Here is a 15,358-nt window from a genome sequence, read left to right as displayed (position 1 = left end):
CGGGAATAGTCTCCGGCGTTGCGGCCTTTAATACTTGACGCAAGACTGCGGCATCTTCGCAAGCCATAGCAGCCCCCGAAGCCATGTAAGGGAGCATTGGATGACAGGCGTCTCCAAGCAACGCTGCCTTCCCGCTTGGATGAACCCATCGCTCAACAATATCCAGGTCGTACAGTCGCCACTTGAGATATCCCTATGCATTTTATGCCGGTCAGTATGTCCAGACAAATTTTATGCGTATTTAACAACATACATTCTTCGCATAACCAACAATCTTGCGCACGCGCGGCTCCCAATCCTGAAAGCGCCTCACGAGTTCCGTGTTGTTATCCACAATGGCCTTTGTTTCATTGGCGGCTAATGGTCGATCTTGCATTGAACGGCCGGCGCAGCAGCACACTACGTTATATATCTCTCCTCCACGAACTGGATATCCAATGACATGGGCATCTGGGCCACACCAAGATGAAACCCATGGTTGCGAAATAAGATCCCGAAGCTCCGGATCATCGAGCAGGACACTACCCGGTATCAGGATTCTGTAGGAAAAGTCGCCGGTGTCAATCGGCGGCAGATCGTGTCCAAGAATTAAGCCTCGAGCTCTGCTTTGAACTCCTGTTTTCGAATACGTTTAGTTGAGTCATCTAGTGGCACATGATGTTTAGATGCATACCGTCGGCTGCGATGAGAACATCACCACCAATCCATTCACCGGTCTGGAGCTGCACGGCTGGTTTATCCCAATCATACAAATCTACTTTACTGTTTTTTCTTATATCGGCGCCCAAGTCTATGGCTTTTTGAAGGAGCACTGTGTGATAATCCGCACGATGAACCATAAGATAGGAGCCACCGAAATCCCACTCAGGTATGCCATGTGGCATATGTGCTAGGATTTCGCCGCTATCATAGCGCAGAAATCGATTGCCGTTCGAATATGTTTTCTTCATGTATGTAAGATCCACTCCCCATCGGTGCAATATCTTGAAGCAATTCGGCGGGATTCTCATGCCAGCGCCAACCTTGTGCTCTTTGATTAGCATTGCCTCGCATAACAGGAACTAATCATGATCACACCTCGCCAAACTCAGCTGCCTGTTCAAGAACAATGACTTGATGTCCATCCTGTCGTAACCCAATTGCCGCCGTTAGTCCTCCAATACCAGCCCCTATTATCACTACTTTGAGGCGACGCTGTAATTCTGTGCCATTGTTGGAACCCATTGTTTTGGCAGACGATTACATACATTCAAAGAAAAGGGATGGATGTTGATTAACTGTTCAAGAATATTTGAATAAATCCAAATTTGAGACGGCATGACCCATTATCTTGAAGAGCTACCCAGCTGCCAATTGCTTTCTGGTCAAAAGCTATTCTGGCAGTGCCACGAATGGTGTGATAGGTGGAGATTCGGCGATGCCCAATTGAACAATCACCGATAACCAGAATCACTAGCGCAAGAAAAGTAGCTCGCCATCAATCGAGGTACCGTAGTCTTGCTATCTGAGATGATTATTGCGTGCTTTTATATGTGCATTAATACAGACTACAGGCAGCCTTTTCTTAAAGAAACGCAAATCAAGTGTCGCGGTTATAGACAGTGTCCACTCAGTTCTTCTCTTGGACATACCTAGGTAATTTGTCCGCAAATCTAAGTTTCTGAGCTCTCAAATGAGTCTCGATGAACTTCGTACTGGTGCCGGATGCCAATTGCACCGCGAACTACCTATGTCATGGCAAAGGCTAGCTAGATACATATGTTCAAATATCTGGACTCCTGAGCAGCATCCTTAACTGCTTAGCATACATTGCATACGAGGTGTTCAACTCTTTTTTTCTCTAAAAATCCAGCTAGTTAAATGCAGCTATCGGGAATTGTGCAATGTGTAACTTCGCCGCTCCAAACGGAATCAGCTTTAACACAACCTTATCCAATTGACTAATATTAGGTTGAAGTGGTGGCAGTGCCGCAGTACCTTTGGCTTCTGGCCAATTGATTTCGTAGGCATCAACTTCGAGACTGACTGGAATGTTTACACGGCTGAAAACTGGAGTTGAAAGGTCACACGAGGCATTACCACTCGATTTTACTCTGACAGAGCCTGGGTCGATCGCATATTTCCAACCAGATGTCGGCTGCAGAACCCAATCCCGGGATCGTCGATCTACTTCTGAATCAGCAAGCGGTGTCTGGTCGCTCCAGTTCAGAGGTTGATGGTATGTTGTGTTGTAGTCTATATCCGCCGCATAAAGGAGTGGACCACGAAAGACACCAACGGAGTCATTACGGGTGACTATTCGGATCTCCATAGGTAAATTGATCAAGATCGTGGTTTGGCCGGGCTTGATTTGAATTTTGTGTAGTCCCAAAGAGTCCCTGGTGAGTGGGGAAGACCACTCCTTGGATCCAAACTTGATAGATGTGCTATCAATATCGGTCCACTCGGGTACGCGAATGGCGAACAGAAAAGCACGCTCAGTGGAGATATCATATTTCAGCACATCAGAGAACGGATAATTGGTAGTGCATTGAACTGGATGGGCAGTTGAGTTAATCAAGACCCCAACCACTTCTATGAGCAACATACCTTTCACAAGGTGCCCGTCAACCTCAGTTTCTACTGACGTGGGAGACAGGAGCATATGAACAAGGGTATTGGCTCCGAGCTTTACGTATGCAGAAGCAGCAAACTTCGGATATCCTTGCGGGTGATTTACGGTACAGCAGGGCTGTTCTTGTTGTATCAGCGATATATGTTTATAAAAGGTCTAGTGTGACGTATACCAGCAACGTACAAAGTTTGGCTCAAGTCCATAAGAATTGGAATACTGAACAACATTGAAGAAAGGGTTTTCTGTCAAATTTCTGGCCCATGGCTGGTTGGTCTGCGTGACATACTGGTGTGACCACCCTGATATTGCTGGTCAATTACATTGTTAATCCTTCAAGTGGGACAGAATTGATAAATGAACTTACAATCAGGCGACATGCCTGCCGGGAGAGCATTGAAAGCAGCGAGTTCGGCGCGGTCTGCATATAGATTGACTCCATGAAACCGGTATAGAAACGCATACGAAAACATGGATTCCACTGCCATACACAGCTCAGAACTGATTTGAATCAGCTAGAATTCATTCCACCTTCATTTCAAAAAGAACACAAAGAGTGTGCGGAGGTGCATTGCGTACTGACCCTCTCTGTGGACTCAAGCCTCCTAGATGTTCATCCCCGATTATAGTCCCAGAAAGTGATGTCTGATATCTGATGGTCATATCGACAGCATCACGGGTCTGTTGAATTAGGCTTTCATTCTTATTCAGTCGATATAGAACGGTAGGATATCGTAGACCTATATCAATATGAGTCTAGACGCGTTCTTGAGTATTCAGGAGTGGTGCTCATTACCTTCTGCAAGGTTTACTCCGTGTGTAAACCCGCTTGTCTTGAATGAACCAGTTCCTAGAGTTGGAAAAGTTCCGTTGACAAAAAATGTGGTCCAGTCGCGTCCACCCTTTCTCCCACCTTCAAACATCATGACGATCGATTCCCAAATTATCTGTTCTTGACCTCGTGGATGATTCTCGTATAGCCACATCAGGGAAATGGGCAGTTCATGTGTCCGTGAGAGCCCGAACGACCACGGGTCAAATTTATCACCCTGTGCGGAGTCTTGAAGAAGCCCAGTAAAATTACTTTTCAGCATAGAATGCAAAAGAGCCACAAATCTATGCAGCGCATTGACAATGCGGCCATGTTGTAATGGATCAGCCTCGGCGTATTGCTAAGCACAATCAGTACACATTGTTGAGCGTTTAAATCTTGTTGAATAGTGAGAATATTCTGTTGGGGAAGGAAATGCAAACAACCCGTTCAACTTCTTTTAGGGTCATATTCCATAGACTATCATAAAGATTGAGAAGATGGCATACCACTAGTCCGAAGCAAAGCAAGCTTCGTGCCCAGATCCCCCTGGTTTGGCGAGTTGTTTCTGGACCCAGCCATCCATCTTGTGCCTGGTGATCCAAGGTGTAGTCGAGAAATTGACGAGCCTGAGACTTCAATCTACTATCGTCTAAAGTCCATGCCAAAGGCACGATATAATTAAACCAATAAGGAGCCGACTCGTGAAGCTCGCTGTATTCAAAGTCACCACCCATCCATGTAGAGCGCTGGACATATCTGTAGAAGTCAAACAAGTGCCCACCCAGTCCATCCCCAGATAACCGTAGCTGGTCGTAGAGCCAGCCAGATGTTTTGATCGATCCAAGTGGTATGGTGGTAAATTTGAATGGTGCTAATACTAAATTATGAGGCATTGTTAGCTATGACATCATCTTGCGGAGAGGAATGCCACCATCGCGACCTTCATGAGTTGTGTTGCATGAACCAACACAGCACCAAAGCATATAATATAGCAATATGAATCGAAGAGAAGCCCAATCTTTCATTTTGCGGAGCTTGTATAGCTGTCACAGCATCTTCGGTGAAAATTGAGGCGTTGATGTTTCCAGTGAACAGGATACGGGGTGCAGGTTTGTCTAGATATACCCCAGAAAATACGGGGATGGCGGGGAATACGTATTGATGGTTCCCGGGTCGTGAAATTCCGCCGGACGCAACCCCGGAACCTCCCCCGCAGCCCCGTGCCATCCGGCGAAGAGGGTCAAATGATCCCCGAGTATGTACTTCAAGGAGTACTAGCATGACCATATCATTCAAAAAGAGATTTTATGGTATATACGTGCTTCTGCTGTTCGCTCCGTTGCCGATTAGTGTTGAGAAACGCTCAGCAATGGCGTTGTACAACGAGCCGAGTCAAGTCAACCTAGAGACTACGCAAATAGCACAACCCCATGTCTCGTACAAATGACTAGATAGGAGTACACTCTATCCGTAGACCACAAATGTTGCTCACGCATGCTTCGGTTGATTGAATGAGAAGAACTCCGTTGAGTGAGAGGAGAGTTACAGTGGCGGCGTGGTGCGAACCATGCTAAGAAGGATTATTTACGTCAGAACCCAAATACTAAGTAAATACATCGACTCAATTAAAGTCTTTCGATACAACCATCACTTTTCTTTATGGTCTATCACTATCTCGCAGTCATACATGATATGTTAATCATCTAAGAAATTACGTATGATACTTATGTCAGGTGCTCATAAGTCAAGTTTCGAGTCGTCGAGAGCAAGCTACCGAGCTAGTCAGCGATAGAAGATACAGTGGGGCTTATCTAATCCTTGGCGCATCATTGATTGGTTCTCGGCCTCGGAAGCTGTCTCGGCGCCGAAAACGTAAATGAGGAATACGTCTGATCCTTGACCCAACTTTTCAAGGAGCACTGGATGTATTTCATGGACCGATATTACACGAGGCATAGAATCATCCAGATACCGGTTTGATCTCCAACAAGCGAAATCAATCGAAACTATTGATGATGCTCGATCTGTCATCCATCTCAGCATTCAAGCTATCATGTCTACCTCCGGCCAGGTCCAAACGGCAAGAATCAATCGCAAGGCAGACCGGTCTTGCGTCATTTGTCACAAACGGAAGGTCCGATGCGATAAGAGATTGCCGTGTTCAACATGCACTCGCGGGGGTGTCCTGTGTCGCTATCCTGCCGGTGACAAACCAGCGCCGCGACAGCCAAAATCTACTATCGCAGATATTGCATCCCGCCTTGTCCAACTAGAGAAAACCATCATAGCCCTTTCAGGAGATGCGAACAAACCTAGTAATAGCTCTGCTGACTACGAAAATACAAGCAAAGAGCTGAAGGATGGCGTTAGCAACGTGTCTGATCAAGCTGTTTCGCCATCGGCGGGTTCATCCGCCGTTGATGAGCTTCTCGTTGAGCACGGCTCGTCTAGTCGATACATCAACGAATTGCTGCTTTCTAGAGTGCTCGAAGAAGTATTTCTCCATCATCTGAGATGCTACTCCTAGTGTTACTAATCTAATCTAGGAACACGAAATGCAGTCTGCCATGGCAACGCCGAGACAGTCGGAATCAGAGACGCAGCATCTTGTTCCCACAATACAACCTTTCAATCTTTTAGACATGCCGGCGAACATATCCCCAGTCGTTGAGCTCAAAGATCTTCATCCACCTCTATACCAGGCAATGCAGCTTTGGAACATCTTTGTCCAGAATGTCGACCCAGTGAACAAGTTTTTACATATTCCTACAGCGCAGATTGACGTCTTTACTGCAATGAACAATGAGAATTGTGCTCAGCCTGATATGCATTGTTTTCTTTTCTCAGTATTCTTTGCCGCCACGACGGCTCTATCGCCAAACGATGTTACGCACCTCCTTGGCCAGGATAAGAAAACGGCGCTCATGCGTTTCAAGCACGGGTTGGAACAGTCACTAGCACAGGCCAACATTTTGGAGACTCCAAGCTTAAAAGCATTGCAGGCCATAGGGCTCTTTCTGGTATGTTGCGATAGATTGAGTACACGTGTAAAAGTAACTGATCATTTGTTTTTCAGACAATCCATCGCGCGCACAATCCGGGTCGATCCACCTGGATTCTATCCGGCCTTGCGATACGGGCTGCTCAATCTATTGGGCTACATCGCGATGGTACAAACTTTAAACTGTCGCCATTTGAAACTGAAATACGTCGGCGCCTTTGGTGGTACCTTGTCTGCCACGACGGTCGTGCGGGTGAGGACCACGGCATTACAATAAGCAGTGCAGATCACACGACTGACGTTCAACTTCCGCTCAATATCAATGACAGCGACATCTATCCAATTATGGATTGCCTTCCACAGGAGCAGTCACGGTGGACAGAAATGACCATAAGCCTGAATATGTATGAGATCAGCAAGACAATGCGACAATGGCGCACCATGCATCATAACACAGGGTCGAAACCTAATGAACAAAAGAGAAAGGAGCTTCTTGAGCAGCTGACTACCCGGGTTGAGAGACTTCTACAACACTGCAATCCGGTGGTACCGATTCAGCGCCTGACTGTAGTAATATCGCGCATAGTTCTGCGGAAACATGATTTTATTAGCCGACTTCCATGGCTTAGTGGTGTCAACCCACGGGAGACATTATGCAGCGAGGAAACTCTGGAAAGTGCAATCGATATATTGGAATTGAATTTGCAAGTACTCGATGCCGAGTTGCTTAGAAATTATTCTTGGATAGGGGAGATTTACCCTCAGTATTATACGCTTCTATACGTCCTATGGCATCTGGGCTTGCATCCTGTTGGACCGAATGCAGACCGAGCATGGATCGCTGTCAATGGCAGCTTCGAGCAAGAAAGCGCCAGGCAGAGGAGACAGGCTCACTCTGGATCGACTTCGAAATGGGTGGTTCTGACGATGTTAAGGGACAGGGCAGCACGCGCGAGAAAGATGGCATGCCAAACACAGCCTAGTGAACCGGCTATTACTGGAGGCGCCGATGATGTAAATCACACTATCCGTTTTGTACCGGATGAAGATGCCTCCCTCATGGACACTATAAAGACAAACATGAGCTGGGATTCTGGCTTCGTTGATTGGAACTTCTTGATTGAAGAGTTCCACAACCAGGAGTTTGAAGTGACCCTATAAAACGAAGCAATTATGACTATCTAATTTAGAATCTACAATAGGGAATTATTTGTTTATTCAAATACGAAATATGCTTAACCTCTAATTTTATAGGCTCAGGTACTGTTGAAGCAAGGTCAAATGTAAGCGACGCACTTATCAAATATAAGTGCAGGAATGTCTTTAGGTGTCAACGTGAAAGGCGAAGTCAAAAAATAGCGGTGGGCTTCCTGCCAACATGAGATACCTTCGAGCCCACCACGAAAGTGGTGCCGACAAGACAAAAGACGCCAGCAAATATCTTTAGCCCAAGCCAGCTTCCAGTGTGAGCAATAATGGCTCCAGCAATTGGATCTGCCGTGAGACCTGGGAGCGAGGATACCAAGAAAACTAACCCCGTGCGGAATCCAATCTCCCGTGGAGGAGAAATCTGTGCAACCAGGGCGGCAATGAGAGAGACATATGCACCAGAAGAGAAACCAAAAAGAGCCGCGAAGGCAATAATTGATCCGTCATTATTTCCAGGAATCCAGAGTGCCAAAGTGAATATACCGGTGGCATAGCAGGACAGAATAAACGCATTGAACTTGCCAATCCTGTCTGATGCAACGCCTGATGTCATCCGACCAAATAGACTGCGCGATTAATTAGCATGTCCTTGTTAGAGAACAATCAAAGTGAATGCTACCAACCTTGCAGCATTCAAGATGGCAACGAGGTATTGCGCTAGGTCTGGCGCCATGCCTGCATCAATGGCCTGTACCGGCAGGTATGTGACAGGTACGAAAATTCCGAACGTAAGGAGGAACATTCCTGCCATAAGTGACAGGAATCCGATTTCGTGGAACGGCTGGGCCATTTGCTTGGGCGAAATTTTCCCAGGATGAGGCGGGTTGCGAGCCCGAATCGTCAAGTTTGCGATGATAAGAAGAAACAAAATGAGAAACGCCGAAGTGCGCATTGCCCAACCATAGCCGATAGTGTTGATCAGCCGACTGACCATGATGGGGAAGATGACACCGCCAAGTGAGGAGCCAGTTGACACTAAACCAAAGGCAATCCCTCTCTTCTTGTCGAACCACCCGCTGATGCAATTGATAGCTGTGGCTCGTTATTAGCCTCTCTGATGACTATGGCGTAGGCTCTTGAATCTTAGGTATTCTTACCTGGTTGAAAGATTGCTGCCACCCCGATGGCGCTACAGACTCCCTGAGAAAGTAGCAATTGGTAATATTGTGTGGAGATAGATGCCATCATCAACCCAAAAACATGCAAGAATGTCCCCACGATGATGAGGTATCGGGGTCCGTATTTATCGAACAGTTTCCCCACAACTGGTCCCTGTACCCATGATATCTTAGCATCTTCTTCGCTTTGAAAGCAACTTATAACTAAGATAGTTCCTACCATTCCCATCATGAAGAAAATTTGTAAAGATGGGATCCAAGATACTGTGCTTGCAGAGTACTGATGCAGTGGGCCGGTCTGATAGTATTGCTGAAACGTACCAATGCCTGGACGGAAACTCCGAAGTTAGTCGCCATCTTGTCAAATATAACGAAATAGTGTAAGCTGTACGAACTGTTAATCCAGCCGAAGCTGCAGATCGAGGTGCACCATGCTCCGAGGACGCACAACCAGGCAGCTGCACCACCATCTGGAGCGTTATCCCAGCCTTGAAGTTCTTGCTTGGCATCTAGCTTCTCAGCCTGTTGATAAGGAACATTGAGAGTGTCGCTATCAGTACCAGAAGAGGCGATTGCTCCACTTTCGTTTAACAAAATAGGTCTTTGGATTTGCTCTGTCATGGTTCTTATTGGAAGAGATGGTAATTTAGAATCAGTAGTTGACGACGAGGCACGGGCGCTTGGTACTCAAAGGGGAGATGCAGCAAACGATTGTTTTACGAAGAGAACTGTCAACGTATTTATTTACAAAATTTCCCAGTCGGCTTTCATCCCTCGGCGACAGAAGACCGAGCCCGTGAGTCCTGGTGTGTTGTAAGGAGTCCATTGTTCGGCACGGCCAAAATACGGTCGCCGAGAATAGTGATTGACTTTTCCGCGAGTCACTTCAGCATGGTCCCCCGCTAAAAAGAAAGGCGATCCATATATTCTCTGTAAGGAACGCCTTCTCATCGTGCAGCTGCTTTGAATGACTCTTCTTAAACTCTAAGATCTATGCGATTACATGTTGCGTATCGCTCTAATCCTATTCTCTTTGGCGTTGCGAGTGATAGCAATATTCGGAGCGATCATATCGAAGCAGTGAGGCACGCCGCTATACAAGTGCATCTCCACATCAATACCTGCAGCAGCAACTTTCAATGCAAAAGCCAAGCTTTCATCACGGAATAAATCAAGTGAACCAACATCTAAATAGGTAGAAGGGAGGCCAGAAACGTCTTCGGCTCGGGCAGGGCTGCCATGATAGGGTATTTGATCTGTCCGTTTCTCTCTGTTGTCTGCACCGAGATAAGCATCCCAGCAAATCCGTGTGTAATTGACATAATCGGAGACAAAACGCCTACGAGGGTCATCAATCTTAACGTTAGACGGAGACATGTTGTCTAGCATAGGATAGATGAGAATTTGTTTCGCGAGTGGGGGCGAGAGTCCTCGGTCTCGGGCAAGAAATGCGACACCGACCGCGAGTCCTGCTCCCCCACTCTCTCCGATCACTGCAACTCGTGTTGGATCCACCATGAGTTCTCCTGCATGATCGAACACCCATTTTAAAGTTGCATAGCAATCTTCGACGGGTGTTGGGTAAGGATACTCAGGTGCCATGCGATACTCCATTGCGAATGCTTGCACACCAGACTCTGCAACGAGCAAAGCAACCTCGGGCCGAGTGACCGTTTTCAATTCACAAGCAACAATTCCTCCTCCATGTGCATATATAAGTGCCGGTGAACTGGTGGGTTGATCCGCCATATCCTCTCTTTGGAACCGGTAGACCTCGATCTTGGACCCATCATACGAGACAATTGTGAACTTCGTCTCGATCACATTATCGGGAATTGGGAAATTCAGGAGTGAGCCAATATAGGCATCCGCTCGAGCACGGTACTGCAAAGGTGTTGTAATTTGAGGGAGATCAGGAGATGGCCCGAGTTCATGCATCCGTTGTAAAAAGTCCGGATCGATTTTGAGAGCACCCATTGCGAAAAGATGGCGGCACTACGAAGTGAAGGTGAACCTTGGAAGCTAGAAAAATAATGCCACCCTGCCTTTCAATTTGCAAGGGTAATAAAGTGCTTTATAATATATTCCCATGCTTCACGGGCTCTTGAATTCAAACAGATACTCCGCGGTACAACCGGAAACGATAGTCACCTGATTCCGCGACTTATTGGCGTACGAGACGCGTTAATCATTGTGAACACAGAACCGTGAGTCACGATGCACAAACCGGTGGCAGCTGATATGATAAGCTGCGGCGCAGCGCAACAGTCTGATTTTCTAGATGACTTAGGGATGAACCAGCGACAGCTTTGACTTTGACATGGAGCAGTCATCACTTCATCCCGCGATCAATTGGCGTGAAAGACGCGTTTAGAAGTGCGATTACTGAGTTATGAGTCACGCCGAACAACACCCAGCTGCCCACTAAGGAGGTAATTTGCGGCACAGAGCGATCTGTTGAGCCTTCTAGTGACTTCGGGTGTGTTCACAAGAATCCAGCTTCGGCGATAGCCTGGTCAGTCGGCGATAGACCCATTGGACGACGGAGATACTGCCGTAATGTGTATAAAGACAGAAGCTCGGCGCCGTAATATCGGTTGTCATTGTGTTGTCTTCAAGCCCAAAACACTCACTTATACTGATTCTAGTAATTCTATCATACCTAATGTACTGAAGACAGTGCAGTTCTTCGATAAACCCTTCCAACAAGATTTGCAGATTACTACCAGTAAAAATTAAGTCTCAAAATCCGTGACTGGTACTTGTTTACGAGACAGAATGTCGACTTTCGTTTAAGCGGTGGCATTCTTGTCTGAAACTCCCAGCCCCAAAACAAGGAGCACTTGAATTTACTAGAAAACAGATTGTGAAGTACATCGGGTAAAATGCGGTACTGAATGGGAGCGGTGCTAGCACGGTGATGTAACCACTCCTGAGCGAAAACTCTTTGATTTTTGTATATTGCTCTCATACAAGACTTTGTATGTTCTGGATTGACGTCCGCCCACACTCTGTCTGGAAGAGATTGCTCGTCTGAATTTTTTCGGCTTCGGACCGCACGTCACTCATGCTGGCTGCAATAGTCGGCGATGGATTTGGAAGACTACAAGAGCTGGGTATCTCTAAGCAGGTTATAAGATCTAAACCACACGAGGCAACTCTTCTTACCTTCAGTGATTGGTCGGCGACTAAAGATACCAGCATCCGACACTTCATCTGATAACTTGCTAAAAGCGCATAAGCTAGACACGTGGCAAGATATTCCAAGGCGGTGAAGAAACACGCGATCAGGTGGGGGTTTGACTAAGAGGCTTGGGGCTCAAGGTCTCACCTATAATTCAGTTTCAAGCCAGAATCTCGGCTGCATTCGAAAACGCTATCCATCTATGCACAAATTCCATCCTTTAATGTTGACTTGTGCTCGTTAAGATGGCTTCCAGACAGAGTGATCATAGCTAACCGACAGTTGCCACAGGAGCGGTGCGGTACTTTTCTCCTAAAGCCCGCGAGATGGCGGTGTGGGATTGTACCAGTTGTCCGCTACCGGAAACGACTTTGAACGCGCGACATCGAACCAAGGTGACATGGACTCCACCTGCTTTATCCATTGAACCTGCATCGCTAGCTTGTCGGTGAGAGCGTCTGATCATCCTGTAGGTCTGCCCAAGCGGAGCATCCTACTGACTGACACAAGCGCGACTTCCGCAGGTTGCTAATCGGGCTGTTCTTCTGACCGGAGTTACCCTTAAAGATCCTCGCTGGCCTTTCCCCGGGTCCAAGATGAATTAGAACATTACTTCAATAACCCTCAAATTATCACAACAGTCCGCAAGTAATCACCTCCTCATAAACCTGACTCGCCAGAATTCAGTCCATTGTCACCATGGCCGCCGCAGTTCTAGTTCCCTTGTCCACCATCAGCCTTAATGGAGGCGTGTTGCCCCCAAGCGCAGTGTCCCAGAACGCACCGCGCCACGGGCGTAGCAGAGGGGCCAGCCTTGCCAAGGGCAAGGGCACAGCCCGTGGCCGCGGCTACAGTCTACTCGATGAACGTGACGCTGTTGTGTCAAAGGCGCTTGCACTCGTTCTCAAGCGATCTCGCAACAATGCCGAGGAAAGTGGTGAAGAAGGCGGCGACGAAGGTGAACTTTTGGCCGATTCTGATGGTTGGGTCGACCTAGATGACGTTGTGAGTTCAGTATTCTCTTTATCCATAGCCATGCATATTAGCTAATCAAAGTGTGTAGCTTGAGCATGGCAAGATTGTCAGCTTGAATGTGACATTGGCGGAGGTTCAGAGAGTCGTAGCTTCAACGGCCACTAAAGCTCGATTGGCAATGCGGGCCTCCTCTCCTGGTGCAGACCCCGAGGATGCAGCGTCATACCAGATTCGCAGGGTGCCTGCACCAACACAGCCACACAAAGAATCGTTACAAACATCCTCATCGGTCTGGACAACGGTCACGGCAGCTGACGATGACCTTCCCGAGTTTCTCGTATTTGATACATCATATCCGAAATATCACCTAATTCTGACATCTGGATCTATCAAGCGGGCAGGAGGGCAGCCACACTTGACCTTCATACCGATTGCCAGCGATAGCGTAGATAGTCGAAGCGCGAATGACGCAGAGGTCACAATATGGGTCCGGACACAGTACACTTTAGAGTCAACACCAGCGATTAACTGGAAAAAGACAGAATCTGGAAATTTCATCACTTCCGATGAAATCCCTATAGCTTTATGGGACAAAGCGGTAGCCCGCCGGGGAGACTTAGGCATCTTATTTGAGAATGGCCAGGTTCGAAAGGAAGTACCCGTCGGACTAAGAGGAAAAGGCGCAAAAGCAAAGAAAGGCAAGGGAGTGCTGAAGAATCGGGTTGATGACGACGGTTCAGGAAGTTCGAGCGATTAACTATGAAAATATTGTTAGATCAATAACCTTTCCAAAATAGTCTTATTCGGGCTTAAGATTCTTTGCTATAACCCGTATTCAATATTAGTACGGTGGCCCTTCACATGTATCATAGCTAAGGCGACTTCTTCATACGTAACTCTCATAGCGAGCTTATGAAATCAGGACTTCTTATCTAGACTGACTTGACACGGAAAGACCTTCTAGCCGCGTAAGGGCCATAGTATTAATGATTGACCAAACCCCATCTGTTGACAGATCGTCATCGAGGGCGTGCGCTGATCTTTGCCTGTGTACGAAATACACTTCCGGCGTGATATGCATACTTCTCATCTTCATCTAGAACACTCTCTGACGAGAATTTGTAATTCTCGATAATGTTCTTTGACAGTATCTGGATTACAACAACCTGCGCAAACCATCGGCCAGGGCATATGCCGCCCCTGGAGGCCCCACGAGAGATAGGCATTTGCGCTGGCATCACCTATTGGTGTCAAAATTGCCTCACCATTATCCCTTACAAATCGTCTCGGGTTATACAATGCTGCATCTGTTCCCCATATAGATGGATCTGGATGTATCAAAAATGCGGATATGCTTGCTACATCCCCTTTTGGCAGCATTGTTTCTGGTTGAGATGACAATGGAGTGTTGCTCATGATGAGTCGAGCTGGCCCGCTTATCGGAGAGCAAAAGCGGATGGACTCCAACATTGCACTGCGAAGGAGCACCCATGGCTGGCTGACACCAATTTTACAATTGTTAGCTAGTGATCTTTGTGAGCTGGGAATCAGATTCTCTAGTGCTCCCTCTCAAGGTCTCAAGAATTTCGTCCTGGAGCAGAGGTATGTTGATGATGTAAAGGATCGTAGATGTCAATGTAATTTGCAAATTCACAATTCCTCCCAATACGATAATAGCAACCAAAGCTAGAAGACACGTACATGTTAGGCAACCTCAAGCGGGAGATTTGTCTTAAAAATGAGACTCACCAGAAGCTTGCCCATCGTCATTAGTTGCATCTAGAATGAAAGGCAAAAAACAGGACGGCCTTGGAGAGACGATCGACCTCATTTTCGTATAATGGGCAACAGCGAAACTCGGATTATGGAGTAATTCTTCTCTATAGGCCGAGTCGCTATATTTCGAAGAAAGCTTGGCAAGATGAGTGAGAGCCCTATGCCGTTGACAGCATCCTCGTTGAATTTGAGGAAAGTTTTGACTAGATGAGGGTTATCAAGTCCTTCAGATCCAAAGACGGTATATGACACCACAAAAACAACGTACTGATTTAAGTAATTGCCGATGCCTTTATTATTCATTGGGTCTAGAGGAAACCTTTCGAGAAACAAATTGGAAGATTGATCGATTGAGATGGATAAAGCTTTGAGGGTCTCACGGTTTGTGAGATGTGACTGAACGAGAAGGGCTTGTATATCAGACTCGAAGTTCTTCTTTTTGACAATGACTGAGAAGTGGATAGAGTCCATGAAAGCTTTTCAACTAAACTTTGATTCTTCATCGATATTTTCTTGAAGTTGTCTGATATCCGAAATTTGCGTAAGCACATAGTGTGTTGATCCTCCAAGTCCCAACCCGACTGTCTTTGAGCTACCGTTCAATTTGGCAATGCGCGGAGTAGTAGTCTCTTTAGATCTTTCTGATAATGAGTTGGGGGAGCATGGTCTT

This window comes from Phaeoacremonium minimum, assembly GCF_000392275.1.
Source record: "Phaeoacremonium minimum UCRPA7 unplaced genomic scaffold PA7_03_scaffold_17, whole genome shotgun sequence".
In the NCBI taxonomy this organism is placed as follows: Eukaryota; Fungi; Ascomycota; class Sordariomycetes; order Togniniales; family Togniniaceae; genus Phaeoacremonium; species Phaeoacremonium minimum.
This window is presented reverse-complemented; position numbering follows the sequence as displayed.